The following is a 17,904-nucleotide window of genomic DNA, read 5'->3' as shown; positions in this document are numbered from 1 at the left end:
GGTTTCCAATTTTCACACGAGGAAAACGTTGGGGCTGTACCTTAATTAAGGCCACGGCTTATTCCTTCCCACTTCTCCCATCGTCGCCATAAGACATATCTGTGTCGGTGCTTATATTGTTTTATATTACAAATACTTCCTTTTTTAAAGTTGGTTGGGCTTCGAGACTTGATCACAAATTGAAATCTAGCGACTGCAGACAGTTGATACCTGGGTGTCTGAATATCAACAACACATATATGACAGGGTAGGACATAAACATATCTTCTGAAGTACTTTCTTTTCACCAGGTTAGAGGAAGAAAGTCACCACCTTACATACTTTCTCCACCTGGTGGGGTCGCAGGTGTGGAGTTGGCCATATTTTACGCCTGGTTCACCTTCCTAACACCAATCTTATATGGAGGGATGTATCAACTATTGACTGTTTCTGTGCTGGTCAGCAGTGAAGGATTTATTTATTTATTTATTTATTTATTTATTTATTTATTTATTTATTTATTTATTTATTTATTTATTTATTTACTGTCGAAGGTTGGTTTTTCCTTCGGACGCAGCAAGGCAACCGACCTCTACCGCCTCAAGGGCAGTGTCCTGGAGCGTAAGACTTTTGGTCGGGGTATACAGCTGGGACGCAGGACCAGTAGCTCGCCCAGGCCTTACCTGCTATGCTGAACAGGGGTCTTATGGGGGAAGGGGATATTGGAAGGGATAGACAAGGAAGAGGGAAGGAAGCGGCCGTAGCGTTAAGTTAGGTACCATCCCGGCATTTGCCTGGAGGAGAAGTAGGAAATCACGGAAAACCACTTCACGGATGCCTGAGATGGGAACCAAACCCAGCTCTAATCAAGTGATCTCCTGAGGCTGAGTGAACTCTTTTGCAGCCCTTATACTGCTTTTAAAATTTCGTGACAGAGCCGGGAATCGAATCCGGATCTCCGGCGGTGGCAGGTAATCATACTAACCGTTACACCAGTGGGGCGTTTTTATTTATTTATTTATTTATTTATTTATTTATTTATTTATTTATTTATTTATTTATTTATTTATTTATTTATTTTATGGTAAATACATGGATGTTAAAATAATGACATTTACGATGTGCTAAGAGACTGTTACCAAATTCTTTAGCGTTTCGGTTTCTAAGAACAAAATTGAGACAGGAAATAGCACCACTAGCTGTGAAAGGGTTGTCTTCAGAATTTGAGAAATTATTCGTATAATCATCATTGTCAGACTCCTTCGCTGAATGGTCAGTTGTGAGGCCTGCGGTTCAAAGGAGTCCCGGGTTCGATTGTCGGACGGGTTGGAGATTTTCATCGCGTCTGATTAATTCTTCTGGGTGTTTGCGTTTGTTCCAGCACTTTCAAACACACAATAGTGGTGTCACGAAGGGTATCCGGCCGTAAGACAGGGCAGTTCCACATGTGCTACACAGTTCGCAGCCGTAACTTCACAAGTGTCTCAGAAAAGGCGATCATCGTTAAACATAATTACGAAGTAGCATTTGTACGATTTAAAATCTCAAATGTTGTTTGCCATACTTAGTCAAAATGACAGGCCGTAATATAGTGAAGTTCTCTAGTTCTCACGACAGAGGCGGGAGGCTCGCTGTTTCTGTCTCGGTGTCGCAGCGTCTTTGTCTTCACCAATTCGATTGTGTACATTCGCATTTGTCACTCGATCTCTGCACGGATGCACCTGAATAAGACTCGTTAATAATAAATAATAATGTCATTAGCTTTACGTCCCACTGTTTAATTTTACGGTTTTCGGAGACTGCGAAGTGCCGAAATTTAGTCCCGCAAGAGTTCTTTTACGAGCCAATAAATCTACCGACACGAGGCACAGGACTGAGCTGCCAAGGCCTGCGGAACTACTCAGCCCAGTTGTTAGGTGCCCACGTTTCTCCGCATTATAAAACACATGCCCTAGGCTCAGCATTTTCTGGTATTTGTAAAACACTGCTCTTGTCAAATATATTTGTACGTATATTCACATACAAACGACTATCATCAGAAAGGTTGTACGAACGAGGCACAAGTCACAAGAACATGTCCAGATTATGAAGCCGCTGAATTGAGTTACTGGAAACATCTATTATGTCTAACTATGGTATTTTGCATGACCAAAGAGTGCACTCAAACGTGCATTATCTGTAGTTTCAATAAAAATGATATTGTGTTTGTTTGTTCCGGATAGGCCCGATTGAGCCGAAATTTGAAATCCCGAGTTACACAAGGCTAATTTCTGATTCTGATACATTTCACCTAGAGTGGTATTTGACAGGGACATGTCATACATCAACTATAATAATGGCTAAACGGTAGGCCCTATCGAAAAATGAACTGCAACGTGTGGTCTTGAAAATATATTTTCCACAAGAAACGTGATATACATTATTTTCTTCGTAACTAATACTTTTCGAGAAAACTCACCCTTTTTTTAACAACCTAGTTCACGTCGCACCGCCTTATGGTGGCAATGGGATAGGAGTGGGAAGGAACATATTCTGCAGGTGGTATAACTATCCTCGCACACCTGTGAGCTCGCGGGTGCGAACAGTGTGGGATTTGAGGATTTCGCCGTATTTTGCGGCCGAATGCCCTTCCTGATGCCAACCCGACTCGGACACTTATAGAGAATGCATAAAATTAAATATTTCTTCGTCGGCCAATGTTTATGTGGTTGAGTTTATATCTTTCGTACGAAGTGGACTCAAGCATGTCCATGTCCTCCCGGGATGGGACGTCAGAGTTTGTATCATTCTCGTGCGAAGCTTGTCGCGAAGTGATTTCAGTCATCCTTCATATTCCCGTGGACGGTGTTGGTGGAGATCTGGAAGCCGACCATTACGTGACGTTGTGAGACGAACTACTCAGTCTCAGACGCTGAGGAATTTACTTGACGCGGTTAAAATCCCCGCCTGGCTCTGAATTGAACCCAAGACACTCTTATGCAAAGGTCTCGACGGTGATCACACAGCTGAACATACGGCCCATGGCTTTTCATATCAATTTTTAAAGTAATTAGTTGTGAAAGATAAATTACTTGTGTCAAAGAAAATACCGTTTATTGACTGTACAGTAGATAGTTACTGACTGATCCAACGATTTCAAGACCACGTCAAAGAGGAAAAAGTCCATAATGGTTTATAAATATTTTCTAACCAGGAAACTAAATAATTACAACACTTGATTGTTGTAGGAAATGATCCTTTGATTTCTGATATACACTGGCGATTGTATTATATTCTGAAGAATGTAGTGGAATCACGCAGAGCTGAGAACATCGCTGTTGAGAGCTGTCCTCCAGATGGTAGATTACCTATCAGTTGTTTTCTTAGTCGTATTCAAAGAACTTGATAAATGAATCCAGTTCCGAACTCCTCTTGCCCCAGTTTGTCCTCTTGAATTCCAACTTTGTCTTCATATTATGATCTTTAAAAGCTCCACTCAAGTTTATTCAGCTTATTCCACGCCATCTCTTCACTGACAGCTCGCCAGCCTGAAGTTTGCAACAGGGTCGGGTCGTCTCGGCTCGCGTCTCCTCCTTTAGTCAGAGCAAATGGTGCTGCATGTCTTACACTGGAACCATACTCATACCAGAGACTTACACGGCCTCTCCTTTGCATCTTTCGTACAACCTATAAACCTAGTTATGACCCCATCAACACATTTCCCTCTTGGTGAAACCCCCATCCCATTTACCCGCTGATAAAATTCCACTTCTTTACTCATATCATTTATAGGTATAAGGAAAATTAAAGATCCCTGTGGGATCCTCTCTTACAGGATAAGATAACATTTCACCTACTCCAATTCTCTGAGTTCTATTGTTTAGAAATGTACCCACCCATTCGACCACACTTTTGTCTATTCCAGTAGTCCTCACTTTCGTCCGTGTCAAAAGCCTTGGATAGGTGTTGACGGTGCCAGTCTGTACTCAAGATATTTGAGTAAAGTCCAGTACTGTTGAAGGATTTTCAAAGATGGCTGGTTCCCCCTGTGGGTGGGGGCGGTAGAATAAGACCCACGGTATCTCCTGCCTGTCGTAAGAGGCGACTAAAAGGGGCCCCAGGATCTCTGAACTTTGGAGCGTGGGTTGGCGACTACGGAGCCCTTAGCTGACTCCTGGCATTGCTTCCACTTACATGTGCCAGGTACCTCAGTTTCATCTATCCTATCCCACCTCCCTTGGTCAACTCTTGTTCTTTTCAGGCCTAGGGAGTCCTTCGTATTCATGCCCTTGTCTTCCTTTGGCCGATACCTTCATTTTTCGAAGTGCCGGACCCCTTCCATTTTTTTCTCTCTGATTAGTGTTATATAGAGGATGGTTGCCCAGTTGTACTTCTTCTCATGTACTGACATTTAAAATAAGTATCCTTTATGATAAGATATTGTTAGGAATAAAACACAGTCTGCTCACACAAACACACCATGCATGAATGACCACACTCACTAATTAGTAATCTTTGTCCTCTTCACAGCGGGCGGCCTTATTGACAGGTTCGCCTTACTTACCTCCTCAAGTCCAGTGAAGCAGCACATTAGCTACAGATATGAACCAGAGCTGCTGACTCCCACAAAAGCGATGGCTGTTCCTTGCTTCGACTCCAGAGAAAGCCCACTAATTTACACAGTCACACACTGAACTACTTAACTCTGACAACTAAATAGCAACAGCTCAACAATACTCTTCACAACAAGGAACAATAATACTGTTCCAATTAAGGCGCGTCCAGACTTGTAACAGAACATCGTAACGTAACCGCGTCGCGCTCCTGTCTGGACGGTACTGCGTAACCTCGTCGCGCAACCTTAGCCCGCAACATGAACGATACGGAACGAGGTTCGCTGCGTTCCACTGCTTGTCGGTTTTCCCGCGTCACATCAAAGAGCTGCGCGCGCGGAAGTTACAGCAAGCTTGGACGTACACACGACCTCGGTGCGTAACACACATTCGCCTCTGTCTGCTTGATCAGTAAAAATGTTGTGGACCGAGCAAAACACACTGCATTTTATTGAAATATACAGAGCTAAGGAAATGTTGTGGCTAACTGGCCATCCCAGGCATTTCAACAAAATTTTAAGGAATGACCACTTTCCCCATCCACTCCATTCTCCGGTTCACTCTACATATTCCCAATATCCCCATCATGCTGCACAACATAATGTTCACCAGCTGCCGAACCCATCACATTTTTCAAGGTTACACCGTTTCAACACCCATTCCTTCAGCTTCCTTATCCTCGCCGAATACTACTACTACTACTACTACTACTACTACTACTACTACACCCAATTCTCCTTACTCCAACTCCAGTCTGTCCACTGAGTGAAATACAGTAAGCAATTCCCACGATGAGGATATGGATTTTCAGGACTTGATTAGACTTACAAAGTAGTGTTTCTGTGCTGAATAAGCAATTACAATAGATAATGTTTGATGTATGAAACATAGAATATCCCAGCAATAAATTCCTTACTTACGTTTATATTTTCGTTTAGTGCTTCAATCAGAGCTTGACACATTCCGGTACGATAACACTAATCTACTGTTTGGATATTTTGAAAAGATACTGTAGACTAATGTTTGAATCACCGGTTGCTAGAAATCGTACTGTCACTGCCAGTCTCTCTTGCACCGAGATAGCCTCTCTGAATGTGGTATCCTTCTTAGCAATTTTAGGCCCTATCAAATTGATGAGGTGGGATCTCTCGCTGAGTCTGAGGGAAAAGCCAACTCTGGAGGGTAAACGGATTAAGAAAGAAGGAAAGACATGCATTATTATTATTATTATTATTATTATTATTATTATTATTATTGAATTTCTAATATGTTTTCATGTAATAAGATACGTATTTCCGTTTCATTGCTGTCATTTTTATTCATTAATGCGAGTATAGCTATGAAGTATAACTTAACCTCTACAAATGATGTTATGGCAGTAAATACATTGCAAAAATTATGTTGAAGATACATTAATATTTTGCCCATGTAAATTGTGATTTATTGCGCGTTTCTCTTCGTTTTAAGGCTGTACCCCGCTGCTAGTCCAACAACTACAACAGCTGTTTGCCTTTCCTTTATGTTAAAACGAAATGCTATCAAACCTTGCCAAATCAATTCAAATCTTATCAAACCTTCAGCAATGTTGAACAGTCTTTGACAAGATTTGACAAATTTCTTGTGAAATGTTGAACTGACAGGAAAATGTAATGGTGTACAACACGCATAAGACAGTGGTATTTCCTGCCCCAGAAGTTCAGGCGTTCTTATAGATTAAATTTATGAATTGCATATAAGTTTGCACATTCCTGAAAGTAATAGAAAGGCATGGAGAGGAAAAGAAAAAGAAAAGTCGGCAGAGAATTACGACTTTCTTTCAAAGACGAAATGTGTATTTCGGTCAGTTCAGTCACTTCACCGTTCTAAAATCTTATATACTGTAGGTAAGGGTTATTCTGCCCGAAGGCAGGTCCGAACCTCCGCAGAGGTGTTCCTGAGCCGGAGTTTACGTGCGGTAGGGTGGCCAGTTCCTTTCCGCTCCTCCATTCCCTTACCCCCCACCAACAGCGCGTGGCGACCCATCCACCTCCTGACCACGCCCAATGTTGCTTAACTTCTGAGATCTTACGGAATCCGGTGTTTCAACACGGCTACGGCCGTTGGTTTATATACTGTAATAATATAATATTGTAAAACTAAAGTACAGAAAACCGTCGTCAGGCCTGAAAATCGCTGAGCAGGGTCGGCTACAGTCAATCACTTGTTTATTTTCACTTGATGAAAAACGTGTTTAATAATTGTTTTACTATGCTTTCACTACCCATATTACCGAGCGAGTTAGCCGTGCGGTAAGGGCGTGCAGCTGTGAGCTTGCATCCGGAAGATAGTGAGTTCGAACCCCACTCTCGGCAGCCCTGAAGATAGTTTTCTGTGGTTTCCCATTTTCACACCAGACAAATGCTGGGGCTGTACCTTAATTAAGGCCACGGCCGCTTTCTTCCCACTCCTAGGCTTTTCCTATACCATCGTCGCCATAAGACCTATCTGTAAAAAAAACCTACCCATATTGAAACATTTAAACCTCCGACTTGATTGCCTAAGCAATAATACTCTTGCGCGGAACTCGAAAACAAAAATCAACACAAAGCGTTGGAAACGGAAACGACGCCTTGGTCAGGTTTAGCAAGTAAAATGTTTATAAGGCCCACTAACTGTCTGAAACTTCATGTCAGCCAGCAAATTTGAACCACCATGTGTAGTTCTACATGAATATAGCCGAGTTTGCCAACATTGCCTATGTTTCCGTTTAGTTGCATAATGCACATAAATATAGGCTGCTGCAGCTAAATCCATCTTTCAAAGCTGCACTGTCTCAACTGGCGGAACGCTGGTAGGTTACGCGTTACGACCTGCGGCGCGGGGTAGAAAAGTTTACCTCGCAACCGCGGTGCGTAACATTGCCCCGTTTAACCTTGGCGCGCGACGTGGTTACGTTACGGAGTTAGGCGCGCATGTCTGTACCCGCCTTTACACTTGCGACAGTTGCCCCACACGCTGACTGCACTGTAGCAACACACACACACACACAGTACTCCAAGGCAGTACAGACACCAGGGGCGTAACGAATCGATACGGCCCCCCTAAAAATAATTATTGTAAATAGATAGCGAGGGCAAGCTGTGCTGCTAGGTGCAAAGGGGTTATTCGTTATCTTAAGATTATTACACCGGGCGAGTTGGCCGTGCGTGTAGAGGCGCGCAGCTGTGAGCTTGCATCCGGGAGATAGTAGGTTCGAATCCCACTATCGGCAGCCCTGAAAATGGTTTTCCGTGGTTTCCCATTTTCACACCAGGCAAATGCTGGGGCTGTACCTTACTTAAGGCCACGGCCGCCTCCTTCCAACTCCTAGGCCTTTCCTATCCCTCGTCGCCATAAGACCTATCTGTGTCGGTGCGACGTAAAGCCCCTAGCAAAAAAAAAAAAAAAAAAAAAAAAGGTTATTACAACTAATGTTTAATTTGGCTGCCTCCGTCATTTAACGGCTGAGACGCTGAACTGCCAACCACGCACCATGTACATGTTCGTGCTTACGGTTTTCATTTTTCAGTAACAACTCCGTAACTGATACCGAACTCTGTTACAGTAATTTATTTGATTTAAAGAAAAAAAACGAAAATAAGTCAGAAACTGTTCAAATAAAGTTTGAAAAATATCAAACCGCACAACTGATAAAGCCTAATTTATTATTAATTTCGTGAAAATAGACCTCTCTCGAAACTGAGCTCTCTGATTGTTACTACACCAACTTGCCATTGGCGTTATACAGTGGTGTGTGTGACTAAGTTAAATGTTCAGTAACATTTGTGCATAATACGATCTCAGGTCCACTATACATCAACAAAGTTTCATTTTCTAACTGGAAATTGCTGTAATTATTTTTGCAAGTTTTTGTGAGGATCGTCTCGCGCGATACCAAGGGCAAGCATTATTTACGGCTGTGCTGTGTTTCATTTCGTACAATAAACTGCTCAAAGTACTTTTTTTTTTTTAAATCGACTGATTCTAGAAAACCGTCCTGACCATTACTGTGCAGAGTGACGAGTCTGCGGGGCCCCTTAAAGGCCCGGGCCCTCCTGTATTGGACGTTACGCCCCTGACACACACACACACACACACACACACACACACACACACACACACACACACAGTACTCCGCTCCGATACCGATCAGACACGGGTGGCAGTTGTCGCCCCAGTCCCAAGAGTGAACACTAACTTACTGTTCGCGTCTAGCCTCCTTTTTATACCCTAGTAATAAGGTACTGGAATATTCGGGACTCGGCTAGAGACGGAATATTCTCATTACACCTTCCACAAAGCGCACGGGGAAACCAGACCAAGAAAACAATACACGGAAATGCCGGCCATGCCCTCCAGGCCGGCTGGGAGCTCCCCTGTCGTCTGACTCACTAGTCTCCTCTAGGAAGTACGCTCAGACATTTACACAGATCTGTCTGTACAGACCGTGTTTGTGCAGACAAGTCGTTGCATGTAAATGATTCGCCGACCGTAATTTTGGTCTGTACTGCGGTCTGTGTTCGGCCTGTGCAAAGTCTGGCGGAGTTTGAATTAACACAGACCACGCGCAGACAAGTCTGAGCGTGTAAAGCTTGCGCAGACAGATATCACAGTCCTTCGTCTGGGAGCGTGTATGTAGTGTTGTACTGTAGCCTATGTTTGCTCTCAATACAGGAACAGCTATGAGTGAGTTTACTCAAGATTCCCGTAATTGTACCCGTACATTTATGATTGAATATTCATAGAACTCTATAAATCATTGCCAACTGTTTGGAAGATCAAGAGCAAAGTATACAGTGTCAGGAATGAAGAAAACGCGGCATATGATGTATTCGTTTCTAAACTAACATTTCCTTATCACAACTTGTCCATCTATCACGACATTAAACATTAAAATTTAAGCCTACTAACTATTTACACCCAATCTTGAAATTGTATTTTAATCAATTAATTAATTAATTGATTAATTCATTAATTTTGTCCTAGATGTTAACAGTGTTATATGATGTAGGCCAACATGCAGGCCTTCGTGAGTTCATTTAGTGCTTCATGTCACAATTCTGTACCTGATCCAGTTATACTACAATTACAACACACATTGTGAATGACTGCATGAATAGGTAAATGAATGAATGAATGATTGCACGATTGAATTGTATTCATGCATTTTGCATGACCCAATAAATACCGCTACTGTTCTCTCCCTGTCACGGATAACCACCAGATGAAAAGAGAGCCCTTATTATTGATGAATGAATGAATGAATGAATGAATGAATGAATGCACTCAGCTTACAGAACGGAACTCCAGCAGCTGAGGAACACGCAATCTATTTTACCTAAGCAAAATAATGCCTTTGAATTCTCACCTTTAAATATTCCTCTCTTGAAACTACATATAGGCCTATAGCACGGCATGTTTCCGGAATGATGTGGCTTAAAGATGGAGACACTATAGCAAAAAATTTAAGGTCCGCATAGCTCTTTCCCGTCGCCAGAAACCTCAATGTTACTACAAGTCTTTCTAAAGTGCTTATCGATTCTCTCATTACACTGTCTTCTCTCCTTGTATACGGTGTGACATACTGCAACAGCACTAAGAATTTCTCTTCGTCCATTCTCAAGTAGTTAAACCAGCCATCTTTTTCCAATTTTAACTCCTTCAAAAGATCAACGTGCGAAAGCGAAACGTGTTGTAGAAGCCAGTCTTTTGTCCACCTTCTACGTTGCGATTTCTTCCGCTTTTTAACTTCCGAAATAACAACACTAGACAGAAGTACAACTTTGTAAGTTAATTGAATTAATGTGGCCATGGTCAGGAAATACTACCTCCGCTCGTCTCGATTAGAAATACAGGACTGTGCGAAAGCTGTACAAATGGTCGGAACATGTAAACGCAGCGTGAACAGTGCAGACCAGATGTGCAGATAAGTCTGAACGTGTAAAGGGCCCTTAAGATAGGGCTCGCACGTAACATACTATCTCCTGAGTTCAAGGGGACATCATCGTGATCGTTGGCTGAGTGATTTGCATAGCGGCCTTGAGTTCAGAGAGTTCCGGATTTGATTCCCGGTCGGGCCGAGCATTTTCTTCGTGCCTGGTGATGTTGATGATGGAAGTACAACTGGGCAACCATCCTCTATCAACACTGATAGGAGAGGGAAATGGAAGAGGTCTGACCCTTCCAAAAACGAAGGTATCGGCAAAAGAAAAGGAACAGCGTGAAGTCGAACCTGATAGTGTCGGGGTCGGAGTTGACGCAGGAGGTCTGACTCAGCTAATCTCCTCGTAGTCTGCGACGTGGCTGAGTGGCCATGGTTCAAATCTATCGACGAGCAGAGAATGGAACGCAAACATTTACAAACAGCCACCCTGTTTTCATGTGATTGGTTGTTCCGTGATTTTGACGTAATGGAAGATGTGGAAGTTCTACTTAATCAGTTTCCAAGCTAAGAGGACACTGAAAGTCGTCGTTTTATCTTGTTGACAGCTATTATGTCAGGATTCGTACCTTGTCTCTTTATCGTTCAAGGACGTCAAGCAGCTGTACACGTGAACCGCCCCACCTCTCACATGTACAGGCAGGCGAAGTGTCTGGTCTGTACCATCCGCACTTGTGATAAGGCGTCAAACCTGCCAAGCTCATAGCGTGGTCATTTACACTCTGTTTACAGGATTTTCAAAAGTTGCGTGTTGTGTAAGAAACTCTTCCTCTCCTTAACCAATTGTTCTTGATAGTGTTGATTATTCTTTTGTCCACCCCTATCGTGCACAACTACACTAGGAACTCCATGGACATTATTTTTAAGCACGAATGTTATTTTTCCCCATGGATGCCGACACGCACAGCACCCTCTCGTTGATTCGGCTGGGCCTGAACCGTGAGAATTTTAGCCTGCCGGCCTACTGAGTCCTTGAGTGCTGATTGCGACAAGTGCTTGCATCCCTTAAGCGCAGCTTCATTTTCTTTATCATAGTCGGAATTACTATAGTGTCAAAGGCGCTACTGAAGTCAAGAAGGATACGTATAGTGAACAGTCGTTTGTCCATAGCGTCTCTAATGTCTTCAGTAACCTTCAAAAGTGCTGTCGCGGTACTGTGACCCTTCTTAAATACAGATTGCAAAGGGTCCAAAAGAGCATTTTGATTTAGGTATTCCAGAACTTGCTCGTATATTAAACGTTCAAAAGCTTTAGAAAGCGCAGGTTGTATAGTCATAGGATGATAGTCAGAGGGTGACTGTGAGTCTAAACTCTTTTTTTGCTAGTTGCTTTACGTCGCATCGACACAGATAGGTCTTTTTTGCTACGGGTTTTACGTCGCGCCGACACAGATAGGTTTTATGACGAAGATGGAATAGGAAAGATCTAGGAGTTGGAAGGAAGCGGCCGTGGCCTTAATTAAGGTACAGCCCCAGCATTTGCCTGGTGTGAAATGGAAAACCATCTTCAGGGCTGCCGACAGTGGGGTTGGAACCCACTATCTTCCGGATGCGAGCTCACAGCTGCGCACGACCAAGTCGCCCGGTGGTACCGGTATAATATTGGCTGTTTTCCAGACAGTAGGGAAAGTTCCGTTTAGTAAACAGTACGGTAGTTCAGTATGTGCGTCAGTAGTATAGGTAGGACAGTACCCATAATGTTATGTATAAAACGTAATAGGAATATCATCTACACCTGTAGCCTTTGATTTAATGGAATGCAAAGCCTTTTCAACCTGATTTTATGTGACACTGTGAAATGTGAATGGTGGATTGGCTGGAGGGGAGGGCGGTGAGTCAGTTCAGTTAATTGGGGTAGGTTGAATATTTATTCTACTAATCGTTCAATTCGTCAAGTGGAATGTCAGAAGTCGTCTGTCTCTGTTGATGTTCTCGTATTCCCAGAACTCTAAGTTGGTCCCATGCGCGATTAGAATTTAAGTTGTTAGCTAAATTCCGGAAATATATACTTCTTTTATTTCTGATTAACTTCTTTGTGCGATGTTTGAAGATGCGGTAAGATTCAAAGTCTGTATCATGTAGGGTTTGTTTATGATGTGAAATGACGAGTCACGGTGGCCCCTCATTCTCTTGGCTTCATCATCTAGCCATGGACAAGAAGGGCGAGAAACCTGTATACGAAGTGTGTGTGTATCTGTGTGTATTTCTTTTGCGCATTATTTGTATAAAATGTCACTTCTTTATTGCTTATAACATGACTATTAATATACTAACACTACCGTATTTATTCTAAACTAGAATATTGCATCTTTACTCACACTGTTTATTCTTACGTTCATTTCACTTGTATTCAGAATATATGAAATGCTGCAGTTACGTTGGGACGGGAGTAACAGAGTTAGCCGGGGGGGGGGGGGGGGGGGGGTTGTCGTCCAAGGAGTCCAGACACCCCAGGAGTTTTAACGAATCTACTTTTATTTAGCATTTTATATATAACGTATATTACTATTAGCTTCCGGAGTCCGACTCATTGGCAGAATGATCAATGTTTAGGTCTTCGGTTCAGAGTGTCCCGGGTTCGATTCCCGGCCGGGTCGGGGATTTTAATCGCGTCTGATTATTTTTTCTGGCTCGGGGACTAGGCGTTTGACCCAACACTTTCCGCTTCATATTCAGACAACACACTACACTACCAACTACCAAAGAAACACACAACAGTGATTACATCCCTCCACATAGGGTTGCGTCGGGAAGGACATCCGGCCGTAAAACAGGGCCAAATCCACAAGTGCGGTACAGTTCGCACCCGCGAACCCACCTATGTGGGAAAAGCGGGGAAGAGAAGAAGAAGAAGATTACTATTAGCTTCCGGAATCCGCACGAATCCACCACTTTTATTTGGATCGAAGGACACTAATTTCCTTTTTAGGTAGGCCTATTCTACACCTGTTAAACTCTGGAAGTTTGGACCATCAAAATAAAATTCTGGATGAATGCCCCCCCCCCCCCCCCAAACTGAAATCCTGGCTACGCTACTGGAGCAAACTTCAAACTGGCCAGTGTTTTGGTAAAGTAGAGAGTAGCGGAACTGACACTTCCTGTATTCCGAGAACGAGTGACGCGTACCGGACTCACCTCCAGACTTCCCGCTCACATTCTCGGGTTGCGGAGATAACAGTCGTTGGGTCTGCCAGTGCTCGTGTGCAAGCGCACTTCTACAAAATTACGTCTACGGTCTTAAAATTAATGTTTCAATGTGGGTTTGGTGTGAACTCAGTGAACTAGAAGGTGAGAGTGTGACCGACGACATGCCTCTACGTCCCTGCATCAAGGCGAATGCATGGACAGTTCCTGGCCGCCAGTACCCTCACCTTCAACGCTGTAAACGTCGCTGGCCTGAGAGAGGCTCGCCCTACCCCTCAGGGGTACCGAATGAAAACTATGAGACTAATTTAGAATCAAACTTTGACAAGGAAGCTAAAGCCAATGTGCCGCATGTACAGAAAATACAGTAAGAGTATAGAAAGTTCGTCTGTCCTGCTGAATTTTCACGCCAGGAGTGTTCAGTTCCAATAGGGAACATGCATGATCCGGGGTTTTAATTAAAAATATGCTAATCTGATTCAAAATTTCATGCAGAATTCAAAAATGTGATCAGAATGTACAAATAATAACTCCAAACGTGATAAAAATCTACGAAAATGTCACGGCACGCAAGCACGCGATCTCATTGGTCTGACGTCATCGTACAGGTTGACTGAATTAGCAGACGAAATAACACAGTGTGCTGTGAGAAGCAGGATACACTTCGCGTGTTTCTACTTTACGTTAGTGTCTAGTATGGTTAAATTCGAGGTCTATACATTGGATAATAATCTGAGTGGTATATTTTAGACTTAAAATGAATCCTGCGCAGACAGTGAGGCAGAAAACTTATAAATGGTGTAGAGTTCCGATGTGCAATAGCACATCGCATACCATACCAAACAAATTGTTTATAAATGTTCCAAAGACGCTAAAACTAGGAAGAAATGGATTTTGGCGAGCCGGAGAAATGCTGGTGATATATCGGAAAAGTTTACAGTTTATATATATATATATATTTTTTAATATTTTAACGTAAGATGAATTTGTTTGAATTTTCAAATCACTTTTCCATGTCAGCTGTTCTAGTGGTAAAACTTTAAATTGTAATGTATAATGCTTTATTTAAATGCTTCAATTACGTCTTGGACACGAGGCTGACGTATTTGAGCACCTTCAACTACCACCGGACTGAACCAAGTTGGGGTCAGAAGGCCAGCACCTCAACAGTCTGAACCACTCAGCCCGACTTGTGAAGTCATATTTATCTTTATCATGTTTAACTTTTTCCCTCCACAAAGATATTTAATTCTCTTTCATGGGCCCTGGAAGTGGGTAGGCCAGTTGTCCCAACCATAAATATATATTTTTTTGGGAATGATAGATTATAGCCCTATAGTACTATGATCTTTCTTTCTTTCCTTCTTTCTTTCTTTCTTTCTTTCTTTCTTAATCAGTTTATCCTTCAGGGATGGTTTTCTCTCGGACTCAGCGAGGGATTTCACCTCTACCACTTCAAGGGCAGTGTCCTGAAACGTTGAGACTTTGAGTATGGTGATGAAACTGGTGAGGAGGGCCATTACCTCGCCCAGGCGGCCTCACCTGTTATGCTCAACAGGGGTCTTGTTGGAGGATGGGAGGATCGGAAGGGATAGACAAGGAAGAGGGAAGGAAACGGCCGTGGCCTTAGGTGCCTGGAGGAGAAGTAGGAAAATACGAAAAACCACTTCGAGGATGGCTGAGGTGGGATTCGAAACCCTTCTATTCAGTTGACCTCCCGAGGCTGAGTAGACCCCGTTCCAGTCCTCGTACTATTTGTTTTCAACTTTCATGGCAGAGCCGGGAATCGAAACCGGGCCTCCGGGAGTGGCACACATTAACCACTACACCACAGAAGCGCACTAGTACTATAATGCTACCTATATGTTTATGTTAGTGCTGAAATCCGATTTCTTACTTTACTAATGCTGAAAGCCCGAAAATGTAATGTTATTCTTTAATAGGGGAATCAGTCTAGAAGGAAATGTTGAAAGTGATGTGATATCTATCCTGGTTCGTTGTTATCCTAATACTATGGGTTACAGTACATTGCACGTATATAAAAGACGCCACTTACAAACTTGCTTGTTATCCGCGAATTTCTGCGGCCACAAAAGTCACATTTTTCAAGAATGATGACATCTACACAGGGTAGATTGTCTGACTGTGCTGTTTCGAACCTTTCTTCTGTCATTTCGAAGTTACTCGCGATCATGAATAATAAACAATCGGCTTTTAGCAACGGCTGATGCACAACGGCTGGTAGAGCTCCATGCGGTACTGGATCGTGACGTCACAGCGCGCCGCTTACGTCAGAGGCCGTTTCACTCGCCTTGCGGAAAGGCACTATTAAGCATTTTTTTAATGGTAGAAAACAAGGCAACATACCACAATGTAATACGTTTACGTACTATTTCATTGGTGTACTTTTCAAAAAAAATATTTTTGAAAATTATGCATGTTCCCAATTGATTATGAATAGCAAATTCAAGGATATAATTCCAAGCCCAGAAGGAAATAGCCTGTATTTTGTATTATTGTTTCGTATCAAATAATTGCAAATGAAAGACGCCAGTAATTTTTTCTTGCGAAAATACACAACCATTACACATGTTTACAATCATTTTAGGACTTTAAGTGCGCCTGTAAAATGTAGCACACAAGTTACCACGTGCGCCAGAGCAGCAGATCGTTCTGCAGCTTGATTTGGCAACGATGTATACATACGGCACAGGAGTTAGAGTGTTTTTGTCGTTTTAACAGTGACAGAAGAGGCCTGGAATTAATTCAGGCAAGCAGGCAGTGTTCGTCTCACGTGTCACCGTAAGGAGGACCTCAGTATGGCTCTGAAGGACGTGAGCAAAAACGTCAGGGACAATTAGGGGCAGGAGGAACCACAAAATCTGCAGAATATACCACCTATGCAGCCTACAAGACAAGATTTGAAGTGCTTAACTGTGTTCCCCGACCTCACGCAGTTCACAAAGAAAGTTGAACATTAAACGCACAATTGTACGACTGGCATTTTCGCCTTTCGAATGTAAAACATTCCAATTGAAATGTAAAAATTCGTAACATGTTTACCGTTTCATTTCAAAACTCGGAGGGTGTGCGAGAAATTTTATTTTATTTTTCAAGGAATTTTGTCATACAGGAATTCTTTTAGGTGCCAGTCAACCTGCTCATACCAGCACCTTCAAATACCACCGGACTGAACGAGAATCGAACCTGTGAACTTGGACTCAGCCTGGCTGAGTGGCTCAGACGCTTCGATCATGGCTCAGTCCGGTTGTAATTGAAGGTGCTCAAATACGATACCCTCGTGTAGGTAGATTTACTGGCACTCCTGAGGGACATAATTCCGGTACCTCCGCGTCTCCGAAAACCGTAAAAGTAGAGGGACGTAAGGCCAATAACATTATTACTAAATAATAATTAAAGTACCGTAAACTGCATCTTAACAAGCCGTCCGGCCGTTTCTGACTATAATCATATATATTTCAGTCTGTTCAAACATCCACATCTTGTTCTTGTACAATGAACAATGTCATTCTGTTTGGTGGTCTAAGTGTTATCGTGGTTCGAACTGAAAAACTTAAACATGATATTAATAGTTGGCTTCCTTCTTAAAACAAAAAGAAGAAACTTTCAACGAGAGGACCTTAGAATTGCCTTCCTCTCTACTGTTCAGTTTTGTTTGCTTCAGCTACAGCAACATACTGTATTCACGAAGAAAGAGCAAGCCACTTTGTGTACCGTCAACCAGAAAGCTCCTCCGCTATCCCCCTGTGGGTGCGGGCGGTAGAATAACACCCACGGTATCCCCTGCCTGTCGTAAGAGGCGACTAAAAGGGGCCGAGGGGCTCTCAACTTCGGAGCGTGGGTTGGCGACCACGGAGCCCTCAGCTGATTCCTGGTATTGCTTCCACTTACTTGTGCCAGGCTCCTCACTTTCATCTCTCCTATCCGACCTCCCTTGGTCAACTCTTGTTCTTTTCCGACCCCGACGCTATTAGGTTTGCGGGGGCTAGGGAGTCTTTCATTTTCACGCCCTTCGTGGCCCTTGTCTTCCTTTGGCCTATATCTTGATTTCCCTCTGATTAGTGCTATATAGAGGATGGTTGCCTAGTTGTACTTCCACTTAAAACAATAATCACCACCACCCACCACTCCTCCGCTAGTCAAATCCCGTTCTTCGGGTTACGTTTCCGAGTCTTTCTTTTTCACGCTCTTTGTGACCCTTGCATTTCTT

General features: G+C 43.0%; 1 protein-coding gene across 3 annotated transcripts in view; it reads left to right on the top strand.

The window, feature by feature from the left end:
- LOC136883455 (heme transporter FLVCR2) overlaps positions 1-17,904 on the top strand; it is a 475,112-nt gene that overhangs the window by 88,400 nt on the left and 368,808 nt on the right. The gene's annotated exons all lie outside the window — the stretch shown is intronic.

Source organism: Anabrus simplex, chromosome 11 (genome assembly GCF_040414725.1).
Source record: "Anabrus simplex isolate iqAnaSimp1 chromosome 11, ASM4041472v1, whole genome shotgun sequence".
NCBI classification, from domain to species: Eukaryota; Metazoa; Arthropoda; class Insecta; order Orthoptera; family Tettigoniidae; genus Anabrus; species Anabrus simplex.
The sequence above is the reverse complement of the archived record's forward strand: the minus strand, read 5'-3'. Positions and strand labels throughout refer to the sequence as shown.